Source organism: Zootoca vivipara, chromosome 1, assembly GCF_965207765.1.
Source record: "Zootoca vivipara chromosome 1, rZooViv2.hap1.1, whole genome shotgun sequence".
Classification (NCBI taxonomy): Eukaryota; Metazoa; Chordata; class Lepidosauria; order Squamata; family Lacertidae; genus Zootoca; species Zootoca vivipara.
In genome coordinates this window covers 118,460,696-118,472,875 of record NC_142582.1, presented here as the reverse complement: position 1 = coordinate 118,472,875, position 12,180 = coordinate 118,460,696, and the positions used below count along the sequence as shown (strand labels likewise).

Here is a 12,180-nt window from a genome sequence, read left to right as displayed (position 1 = left end):
GAATTCTAAGTCCCGGGCACACGCACACGAGCTGGATTGCTATAAAACAAAAGGGGTTGTTGCTTTTTTTTTAAAAAAAAATAGCAAATGCAAGCACAGAAACCATATAAAGGGAATCATGTCGTGTTTAAAACAGCCACGACCATGGGTTTATTCCATTACCTGCACATACCTTTGGTGGTAACGAATTCCCACCTGCACTGATGCTGGGCTTTGGTGTGATGGTGGCGCGCTGCCCTCATCTTCCCTGTGGGACAGCCTTTGTTATTGTTATCACGTCCCTTCTATGAAAGCATTTGAGGGTGATGTGCAATAAAAAATGGCGGAAATCGGTTAACCACAATAATAATGAAATAGGCACCAATGGCAGAGGCCCGATCCAGCTGGAAAAGCCTTTGAGAATGAAAACGTCTTCAGTTGTTTCTGGAAAGTGCGGAGAGTATCTCAACGGCAGTGCTATCCACCGGGAAAGGGGCAGCCCCACTGAAAGCCCTGCTGAGTTACTAGGGCAGAGGCAGACCCAGCACACTAAATTACTGTTTCTGCGCCATTTGCATTTCTACCTCCTTTTCTGTGGAATTCAGACAGCCTTCATCACACTAGATTCCCAGTATGCTAGGGAGCAAACTACGGTACGTGCTTGTATTTGGCAGGAGACGGGGGGGATGTGCGCTGTCCCTGGTCATCTCTTTGTTCTAGGGATCAAACTGATGTGACTGCCACTATTGGGGGGTTATCTAAAAACTCGAGGGTGGCCTTAGTGGTGGTTGAAACAGGTGGATTTTGAATACCTGATGCAGGTTAAGTAGCTATGCTACCTGCTTCAAAAGTTCAGAGCCTGTTTCCTCCCCCCCCCATTGTGCTCCATTACTGTATTTGTAAATAGAACGCTTGGTACATAGACACCTTCAGTGCTCTCTCACCCAGAGGGAATTATTCTGGCAGTGCCCTCTGCTCAGGAAAGTTGAGTGTCAAATGTATGACAATAGAATGGTATATCATCAAAACGGCGCCACAGTTGAGAGCTGCATTAGAAAATGGCAACCCAAGCACTAGATGGGGGGGGGGAATGAAAGGCACAAATACAGGATGGTTGACACCTGGCTTGAGAGCAGTACATGTGAAAAGGATCTAGGAGTCTTGGTAGACCACAAACTTGACATGAGTCAGCAGTGTGATGCAGCAGCTAAAAAAGCCAATGCAATTCTGGGCTGCATCAATAGGAGTATAGCATCTAGATCAAGGGAGGTAATAGTACCACTGTATTCTGCTCTGGTCAGACCTCACCTGGAGTACTGTGTCCAGTTCTGGGCACCACAGTTCAAGAAGGATACTGACAAGCTGGAACGTGTCCAGAAGAGGGCAACCAAAATGGTCAAAGGCCTGGAAACAATGCCTTATGAGGAACGGCTTGGGGAGCTGGGTATGTTTAGCCTGGAGAAGAGAAGGTTAAGGGGTGATATCATAGTCATGTTCAAATATATGAAAGGATGTCATATGGAGGAGGGAGAAATATTGTTTTCTGCTGCTCCAGAGATTCCACCTAAACATTAGGAAGAACTTCCTGACAGTAAGAGCTGTTCGGCAGTGGAATTTGCTACCAAGGAGTGTGGTGGAGTCTCCTTCTTTGGAGGTCTTTAAGCGGAGATTTGACGGCCATCTGTCAGGAATGCTTTGATGGTGTTTCCTGCTTGGCGGGGGTTGGACTGGATGGCCCTTGTGGTCTCCTCCAACTCTATGATTCTATGATTCTAAGCACTATTGTACATAGAGCTTTTCTAAGAAGGCTGCATCATTTACAGTGCTTAAAATTGGTCATGTAGCCCACAGCAGCTTGGTTCACATGTTACGGCCAAACATTTCTACCCCATTTTGGGCTTATGAACTGGGAACTAAATTGGGAAGGGAACGCCCATACTCAGACATTCCGATTCCCCATCTCATTTCCTGATTTGATCAAATCACAGTGTGCTGTTATTTCTAGACTGAGCAAACCACATGGTTCATGTAGCATGGTCATTTATTAACAGCCAGAAAAAGAGAGAAAACACATCACCAAGAGAGAGAGAGAGAGAGAGAGAGAGAGAGAGAGAGAGAGAGAGAAAGGAAAGGTGTCACACATTTGCATGAACTTTGTATGCACTGATGTTTGTGTGTAGATGCATATTAAATATATTTAAACTGGACTTGGGACCAGAGAGCCCTTCAAAAACAGAGGACTGTCCTCTGTCCGGTGGGACACCTCAAGTTTCTGCAAAGCATTGTTTCCCTTGGTTGGATGTAAGGGCAACCATGGTTTGAGCAACCTAGGAAATGAGGAACAGAATTGAAATGCAGTACGTGAGGGGAGGAGATAATGGGAGTCTGAGGCTTGGAAACAGACAGACAAACCCAGAAATAGTTTGCCTCGCCGGGAGATATATAGGGAGGTAGCTTTTAAGATGATGGATGCTTGACAGTACGTCCCTTCCCTCTGCAGCCACTCTATGTGATTTCTGCCAAGTTCTCAGTTTTATATTAGCTGCTGTTGGCCTAATTTTGTTGTGACAGCTCCAAACTACAGAGCAGGCTTTTCCTGTGCCAGGGGCTCCTAAATTTAAGCAGGCAAAAAGCTGTTTTGGACACCCAAGGAGATTATTGTGCAAGGCATATGGCAGGACTGCAGTAGGGCTAGACTGACTCTCAGCTTGGTGGCTCAACTTTGGTTGCCCCGAGACCCACAATCTGAAACTTGATGCCGAAGAATTGAAGAGCTCTATTTTCTTACTTTTATATTATTTGATTATGTTTACGAATTGCTTCCCGTGAAATATCTCAAGAGTGATTTCCCAATGAAAACCTTGCTGTGCTTCAAAAAAACGGAGATTGTAGATTGGAAAAGGATCAGAAAAGGGGGGCTAAGATGATCAATGGGGTTGGAGAGACTCCCCTCTGAGGAAAGGTTGCAGTGTGAGGGCTCTTAGTTTCGAGAAAAAGCGACTTGGAGGCGACATCATAGAAGTTTATAAAGTGGATGGAGGAAAGGTTTTCTCCCTTGTAATGTTCGTACTCGTGGACATTCAACGAATGTCAGAAGATTCAGGACAGCTTTTTCAAAAGGACTTCTTCACACTGTGCATCATTAAACTGTGGAACTCTCTTGCACATGAGGCAGTGGCTGCCGCCATCTTGGATGGCTGTAGAAGAGGGCAAATTCATGGAGGATAAGGCTATAAACCTGTTTCTTTTTAAAAAAATGTATTTATTGAAAATTTTCCAACATACACATATAAAAATACAAAACACGCAAATACACACACATACACAAGACAAAAACAAAAAAATATCAAAAACAAAATATCTAACTTAAATCTTAATCAACACCTTTTGGACTCCCTCAACCTCCCCCCTTGGGTCCCTGTTAAAATATTACTTAAACAGTATTCATTGTGATTTTACTAATCTTGCACATTATTTTCTCAATTCTTTGTTCTTATCTTCAACCCATCTTTCATATCTTATTGCAATCATCTTTATCTAATATTTCAGATCAAATATTTCTAATTCCCTTTCTTCATTCTATAACTTTTTCCCTTCTGCCTATAATTTTTATTAACTTTTATGTTAATAAAAGTTAATAAACCTGTTTCTTCAGTGGACATACAATTCCATCCAAAGCAAGCAACTGACCAGGAATCTGAGTGCAAAGAACTGAACAGAGCTCAGAGTCCTTCCACAACACCTCAACTTTCCCCCCTTTCTTCATTCAATCCATGTAATTTAGGGCAAGAAGGGATGTCCTTTTTTGCAGCTATTGTTAAACAATTGGGAGACAGAAAACCTTATCGGTCTATTGTAAGTCGCCCAGAGATCTACCAACAGGCCCAGATCTAACTTCTGCCTACCCCAGCCTGTTGGCTTAATCTGTGCTTCTAGATGTTTGCAGACTTAACATTCAGTCAAACTGATCACCTATAATCTTATGTTCTTATTAATTGGTAGAGACTGTCATGGCAACGACATGAGGACGCTGGAGCGCTCTTAAGATATGTTGACACCACTGCATCTTACTGAAAAGCCTAAAACCTTTGACTTTTCTATCTCTGGCAGATGGTATATCACTTTTGTCTGTTTTCCTAAGCGCAGTTAACATAGAAGCAGTTCCACCGAAATCAATCAGTGATGCTTCTGGACTCGTCTTAAATTACTATCTCACCCTGTGTCAAGTAATGGTTTTCAGCTCTAGATAAGCAGAACAACTTGGAAGTACCAAATGGATTTAAGCACCGCTCACGAGTGGATTTTGGAATTGGAAACGAATTCTGCAATCTGTTTGGGGCATGCGGCAAAAAAGGTGACCACATCATGTGGTCAGTCTCAGGGGAGGCCAGGCACCCGCTTTGCATGCTTGCAGTTCTGGGTCGAGGAGCTAATATCTGGCGTTGGACACGGACCCTTTTGTCTGATTCAACACAAGTCTGGCTTATTCGAGACTTGACTAGATACCTGCCTCTCTCCTGAGTGTTTTTGCTGTCTACCTTTTCAAAATGTGTCGGAAGTCACAACTAGGGGTTGCATGTCATGGGCACTAAAATAATTAAAATTATATACGGAACAAAGCCAGATTCTGTGCCCTCAATAGTGGAGGGCTGCATAGTCGATTCCGCCCAGAGTGGCTGGGGGAACCCGGCCAGATGGGCGGGGTATAAATAATAAATTATTATTATTATTATAATTAAATTGGCATATCTGTGTGCTTATTTTACATATCTTTCAACCTCATGTCAGTTGTGGGTTGCGGGGGGGGGGGCTACGGAGCCCATCCTTGTTTTCGAAGATTGGTGCAGGCAATTAATTTTAGACTCTGAATTTTATGTTCTTATTATGGGGGTGGAGGAGTTGCTTTGGATTCTGTAGCCCCATCTTTAAATGGTAATGTGCATTAGAATCATAGAGTTGGAAGAGACCACAAGGGCCATCCAGTCCAACCCCCTGCCAAGCAGGAAACACCATCAAAGCATTACTGACAGATGGCTGTCAAGCCTCTGCTTAAAGACCTCCAAAGAAGGAGACTCCACCACACTCCTTGGCAGCAAGTTCCACTGTCGAACAGCTCTTACTGTCAGGAAGTTCTTCCTAATGTTTAGGACGGTGTAATCTTCTTTCTTGTAGCTTGAATCCATTGCTCCGTGTCCGCTTCTCTGGAGCAGCAGAAAACAACCTTTCACCCTCTTCTATATGACATCCTTTTATATATTTGAACATGGCTATCATATCACCCCTTAACCTTCTCTTCTCCAGGCTAAACATACCCAGCTCCCTAAGCCGTTCCTCATTACTTCACTTAAAAATGTAGCAAGCTATCCCTATTGCATTCGGGGACCGTCCTGTATTTTTCTGCTGAGTGGGGCTCTGAAACATTTTCTTGGCAGTTAGTTCATGCCTGTTGATACTGTTTTTATTCACTTCGTTAGGCACCTTGGACATTTCTGTGGGGAGGCATTCCCCCAGTGGGGATAAGCATGCTCCATGGGTACCGACTGCTGGGGATCTGTTGGCAGTGATGATGTACAGCTGGCAGGTTGGAACCAATATTGTCCTTGCTGCAGCGGGAACAGGTGGTGCTGCGGTCTAAACCACTGAGCCTCTTGGGCTTGCTGATCAGAAGGTCGGCGGTTCAAATCCACACGGCGGAGTGAGCTCCCGTTTCTCTCTCCTAGCTCCTGCCAACCTAGCAGTTCGAAAGCACATCAGTGCGAGTAGATAAATAGGTACCACTGTGGCGGGAAGGTAAAAGGCATTTGTGCTCTGGTGTTCAGTTGTGCCAGAAGTGGTTTAGTCATGCTGGCCACATGACCCGGAAAGCTGTCTGTGGACAAGCGCCAGCTCCCTCGGCCTGAAAGCGAGAGGAGCGCCACACCCCATAGTTGCCTTTGGCTGGACTTAACCACCCACGGGTCTTTTACCTTTACCTTATCAGTGCACGCTGCAACTTTTTGTTGCAGGCGCCACATGTTCACATTCTTACAACTGCGATTGATGTGAATTATTTACCTCATTAAGGCATCTTATTCTTCTAATCCACTCTTCAACCTGAGCGATCCCAGAGTAGGATACAAAATACATTTAAGAATACGTACAATCCTGTAAAACACAATAAGAGCTCATTTGGGACAATAGGAGCAGCTAAAACCACTGAGCCAGGGAATCAGTCACCATAGCCCCAAGTCCTCGACAATGCCTAGGTAAATAGGTTGGTATTTACTTGGTGCCAGTATCGCAAGAGCTTTGAGCACATGCTACGAATAATGTTTATGTTATTTATCTGTGTTAAGACATCATGGGATTGGTGGAGCCACGGCAGAGAGAAAAACAATTTCTTACTATTGCTGTCCCTCTTTTCCCTGGACATTCGTATGTGTCACGATGGAAGCACTCCTTTTCAGCAACAAAAATAACAGAATCATAGAATTGTAGAGTTGGAAGGGACACCGAGGGTCATCCAGTCCAACCCCCTGCAATGAAGGAATCGCAGCTAAAGCATCCATGACAGATTACCACCCAACTTCTGCTTTAAAACCCCCAAGGAAGGAGAGCCCACCACCTCCCAAGCGAGTCCATTCCACTGTCAAACAGCTCTTGCTGTCAGAAAGTTCCTCCTGATATTTCGTTGGAATCTCCTTTCTTGTAACTTGAAGGGCTGTGGCTTAGTGGACGGGCATCTGCTCATGTTCAGTCCTCAGCGTCCTCATATTGGAGGCCCTCTGTCTGCAGCTCCGGAGAGAGGTGCTGAAAGCCAGTGTAGGCATTACTGACCTTGATGGAACCAGTGGACTCAGGAGCACAGTGTCACAAAATCACAGCTCCATCAGGCAAAATGCCAATGGTTCTGCATGCTCTTTGCGGCTAGGGATGTTACCTGGCACATGAGAATCTGGGTTCAAAATTATGTCCCAGTTTGAACCAGGAAGAAGTAAGATTCATGCCCCCAGAATGCCCTTTGGGGGGGACTTGTGCCACCTTAAATTCTGCTACCTGAGCCCCAGCTGAGCCAAGGCTGAGGGACTTATGCTGGCCTAGCCCCAGTTCAGCTGGTAAAACCCAAGATCTACTGAATGCAAACTCTCCTTCTGGGGGAACTTGGATTTAGATTGCACTGTCCTATTATAAGTTTTGTAGGTACCAGAGCCCAGTAACCCTTTGTCCTTCAACAGCACCCTCCAAAGCATAAAGGGCAGGTGTAAGCGTATCAGGTTGTATTTCCTGGGCTTTGCAATATATTGATCAGAAGGGAGAACAAACTTATCTGCTCACTTCATTTATCCAATTTTTCCAGGGGAGAGCACCATCAGCAGCTGGCTAAGCAATTTTTTTGCTGCACTCATCATCAAATACAGACTTGATGTCTCTCCCAGGTTGTTATGGTCTCTTCACCTACTGGGTCACCAAGACCCAGGGATGCCTTCTCCACCTCATTGGCCAGCACTCCACAAGCACACCACTTCTATATATGTCAAGGTTACACAGAGCCAAACATTCCCACTGCCAGTAATCTGTTATGACTCGATCTCTGCATTCACTGAATTCGGTAGTCCTTTTGGTCTGCTGGGGGTGGATCACTGTGGCATGCAGTAGGAGCCCTTCCCTATGTCACTTTGGGGGGGGGTAAATGGGGGTTAGTCTGATGCCCCACTACCGTATTTACTCTAGTCTAATGCGCCATCGAATCTAATGTGTGCCTCAAATTTTCAGAACCTTGAAACCAAAAAAAGTATTTGCTGGCGAATGTAATTGTGCCATCAAATCCAATGCGAACCTTAATTTTTGCAATGTAATTTGGCAAAAAAAAAAAAGGCTGAACATTAGATTCAAGTAAATGTGGTATTTTTCTGCAAAGTTTTTGAGACCTGCAATGTCACACCCTTCCAGTTTGTAGCTTTTAATGTCTACCCATAAACCCTGAAGCTTATTCATAGTGATTTAGCTCAGTTTCAAAAGCTCTGTGTGGCTTCTCAGAAGCACTTCTTGCCACCTAGGGCTCTTGAGGTTGTGAGGTTCTCACTCCTATTCTCCCATGCTTTTACAATGTGAAGAAGAGAGAGGTAGGATTTATTTATTTTTAAAAGTAAAAGGTTGCAAATCACTAAAAATAAACATATGTGCTCAAAACTAGGTAATTCTTATGGCATTTGGTGTTGCTGAATCTCAGCATTTCTATGGAAACCATTTGTAGGGAAATTTTTTTTTGCTGCCAGTGGCGTTCTTATCTGATAGAGTTCAAGCCAGGTTTAAAGAGGTTTGCCTTTATCCTTAACGTGTTGCTGGCAATCCTTGCAAAGGCGGCACGTTGCAAATGTATAAGGCTTGTCACTCTTCTGAATGTATTATCGAACATTCATCAGAAGACTCCTGCATTTGCCTTTGGGCTTGATTTCCGCCCTCCTCGAAAACACACTCATTTCCTAATCGGCATTCTTGAGAGCCACTCCCGTTTTGCAGGTTAAAGACTTGACCTCTATTTTGGCAAAATGGGTAGGTGGAAGGGAAGGGTGGCAGCAGCAAAATAAGCAATGAGAATGCCAGGTGAAGCAGGTATGGATTTTTATTTCGTATTCAGGTAGGTAGCCGTATTGGTCTGACGCAGTCGAAATATATTAAAAAATTTAAAAACATTGTCCAGTAGCACCTTAGAGACCAACTAAGTTCGTTCTTAAGGTCCGTATAGTTAAAGCTATGGTTTTCCCAGTAGTGATGTATGGAAGTGAGAGCTGGACCATAAAGAAGGCTGATTGCTGAAGAATTGATGCTTTTGAATTATGGTGCTGGAGGAAATTCTTGAGAGTCCCATGGACTGCAAGAAGATCAAACCTATCCATTCTGAAGGAAATCAGCCCTGAGTGCTCACTGGAAGGACAGATCCTGAAGCTGAGGCTCCAATACTTTGGCCACCTCATGAGAAGAGAAGAATCCTTGGAAAAGACCCTGATGTTGGGAAGATTGAGGGCACTAGGAGAAGGGGACGACAGAGGACAAGATGGTTGGACAGTGTTCTCGAAGCTACGAACATGAATTTGACCAAACTGCGGGAGGCAGTGCAAGACAGGAGTGCCTGGCGTGCTATGGTCCATGGGGTCACGAAGAGTCGGACACGACTAAACGACTAAACAACAACAAGAACAACAAGTTCGTTCTTGGTATAAGCTTTCGTGTGCATGCACACTTCTGAAGTTGGTCTCTAAGGTGCTACTGATCAGAGTGTTCCTTCTTCTAGATGGGCTACCTTCCCAGGTTCACGAGCCCCATCTGCCCCTCACCTCCGTCTACAGCAGGTGCAGAAACCACCGCTGGCCATTGGATCCATTATTGGTCTCCATCTGCTGAATCGGCCGGAGCCTGTCTTCACATTCCCTAACCCACCAAGGGCTAGAGACCCATCGGCCACCCTCACCTGTTTTAGCCTGCCAGACAAAGCTGTTCCCAGGGTGAGGCCGCTGTCACGTGCTGACAGCTTCTAGGAGCCGCAGGTGAGAGCCGATTGCAGGGTGGCGACCAAGGGCAGGCAGACTACTACCCCAAAAGGAGCATGATGTGTCCCCACACCCAGTGCAGGGGAAGAATCAGCAGTGGTGGAGAAGTTGACTTTTGGAAAATGTCTGTCCTCCGTATGAAATAACCTCTGAGAAGAGGGAAAACCATGGTTCCTAAGAACACAATTCAAAATTCTTTTGCCCTAGAAGATTAAGACTTTGTAGATGCTGAGATCTAAAGTGTGTTAATCATTGCGTATGAAGAGAGGGGAAGTGAGCAGAAACTCTTTCCCATGCAGAAATGCAGGTTTTACCGAACTGAGCAATTTTCCATGCCCTGTCTCTTACAACTGCAATAACATTGATTTTTTTTGGGGGGGGGCGTCATGTTCTCCCAAGGGCTTTTGTTTTCGCCATCCTCTTAACTACCTGTTCTGCCTCTTTAAAACATGGGGATTTGGTTTTTAAAGCTCAAGGCTTTCATTCCTCCTTGATGTCACGAAACATGATAATGCATGCCTTGTTTGTTTGGATATTCCCGTCTGGAGTCCATGAACATTCCACAACTCCCTGGAAATACTGCAATTTGCAGACCTGCGGGCAGTCTTGGTAAATCTGAATATGAATGCAGCCGTACCTAGTTCAGAACCATCTTTTTTGTGTGAAACCAAAATCTGCTTTTATAAAGCTTTTGCACATAATAGTTGGCAGTCTGGCCTGCTGAGAACAAACTTACATTTTCTTTTATCCACTGTTGTGCTGAAATATGGAACAGCAGCATGGTGTGTGTGTGTGTGTGTGTGTGTGTGTGTGTGTGTGTGTGTAGCATAATTTTTCAGTAGCTGATTTAAGAACAAAATTAATCTGCATATACCACCGGCCTTCTGCAGTACCGTATTTTTCCGTCTGTAAGATCCCTCCATGTATAAGACTCCAGTTTAAGAAAATGGGGGGGGGGAAGAGATCTATCTGTGTATAAGACGCTCCCAAATTTTGGACATTTTTTTAAAGGAAAGAAACCTAGTCTTATACACAGAAAAATACGGTGTGTACTCACAATTGAACATGGGTTTTGGCCTCCTAAATAAAACTGGTTCATTGTACCTTATTCATTCATTCAGTTTATATACTGTACCACCTTTATTTTCCAAGGATCTTATAGGTGTTTTCATAATATGTTATGTTTTGTTAGCTTTCTTAATATAAGGCGCTTGTGGGAGAATATACTTTCAATTGACAGTGAGGATAAGAATTCTGCTGTTCTGTGTTTCTGAGTCTCTGCAGGCGGCAGAGTGTATGCTTATTCTAGGCTTACTCACCCCTCCCTGACTGCTGGTCCCTCGTCTAGCATTTAACAATAATTTAGTGCAAACAATATGCTTGGTGCTACAAGGCTCTTTCCCATAGCAGTTCACATCTACATTGGGTAGACAAGAATGCACAAAGCTCGTAACATGGCACCTTCCTTTGGACAAACTTTTGGTTGTTGTAGGAATATTTCAGGAGTATTGAAGATTCCCGTGAAACTCACAGGCTTGCTGCTGCCTAAAGTTGGTTCGACAGAAAATGCAGTTTTCCCGCTGTGTATATATTTTGTTCTTTGGGAATAGAACATAACTTATTTTTTGTTGGCATCCATCTGTATGTCTCTAGAGACAATGGAGTGCACCTCTGGGGGTGAAGTCAAACTGCTGGAGAACCACAGTGCCTGCTGTGGCTGCAGGGACTGGTAACTTGTACAGTGGTACCTCGGTTTACAAACACAATTGGTTCCGGAAGTCTGTACTTAACCTGAAAGAGAAGTTGCTGAATTGCAACTCATTAGCAAGCTTAAAACCATGGAGCCACCTGGATTGAACAAAGACATAGGATTCTTATCTCATTATACATGATCAAGCTTTCCTTAGCACCTCAGCCCTTGCTCCCCCCCCCGCAAGACCAAATACAGTCATTAACAGTCGTTAACAGTCATCAACAGGTTTACCACTCCTATCAGCCCAACCTCTGAATATACATAAGGGTCTGGTGGCTTCTGTTTCAGTGTATCTGATGAAGTGTGCATGCACACGAAAGCTCATACCAAAATAAAAACTTAGTTGGTCTTTAAGGTGCTACTGAAGGATTTTTTTTTATTTTGTTAACCTGAAGCGTACTTAACCTGAAGCGAACTTTCCCATTGAAAGTAATGGAAAGTGGATTCATCCGTTCCAGACAGGTCTGCGGAGTACTTTAACTGAAAATACTCAAACCGAAGCATACTTAAACCGAGGTATGACGGTAACTGCTTCTTCACACATTGTGTTTGCTGTGTTAGTCGCTCAGAAGCGACTTTTCCTGGGCTGCCCAGACGACAGGCCCCTCCTCTCAACCTCACGGATGTGATCCAAAGGAAAGCAGAGCAATACGTTTGGCACCAGCTTGTCTGCAGGAGTTGCCGGAAGGAGGCGTACAAGGCACCACCCAACCATTTTAGGGAGACTGGATTTGTGTAGGGTTTACTCCTCAGCCTTTTCTTCTCCCAACGATGTCCCTCGAGGCAGTGGGTATGGATTTTTCTGAGATGCCTTGCAGAAAGCCACACCATTGGTTCACCTACTGAAAGTTGATGAACCGGATATTGGTTTATCTACTGAGCGTGACCAGCGATCCAACAACAAGCTGTGGGTCAGGAGTG

General features: G+C 44.5%; 1 protein-coding gene and 1 long non-coding RNA gene across 4 annotated transcripts in view; one reads left to right on the top strand and one right to left on the bottom strand.

The window, feature by feature from the left end:
* The window catches only part of CCDC85C (coiled-coil domain containing 85C), a 168,510-nt gene that overhangs the window by 23,486 nt on the left and 132,844 nt on the right, over positions 1–12,180 (top strand). The gene's annotated exons all lie outside the window — the stretch shown is intronic.
* On the bottom strand, positions 3,103–3,742 carry LOC132591757 (uncharacterized). Its single transcript, XR_009557214.2, has 2 exons — positions 3,623–3,742; positions 3,103–3,217 (listed from the first exon to the last, which is right to left on the bottom strand). It is a non-coding gene; the product is annotated as an uncharacterized LOC132591757 (long non-coding RNA).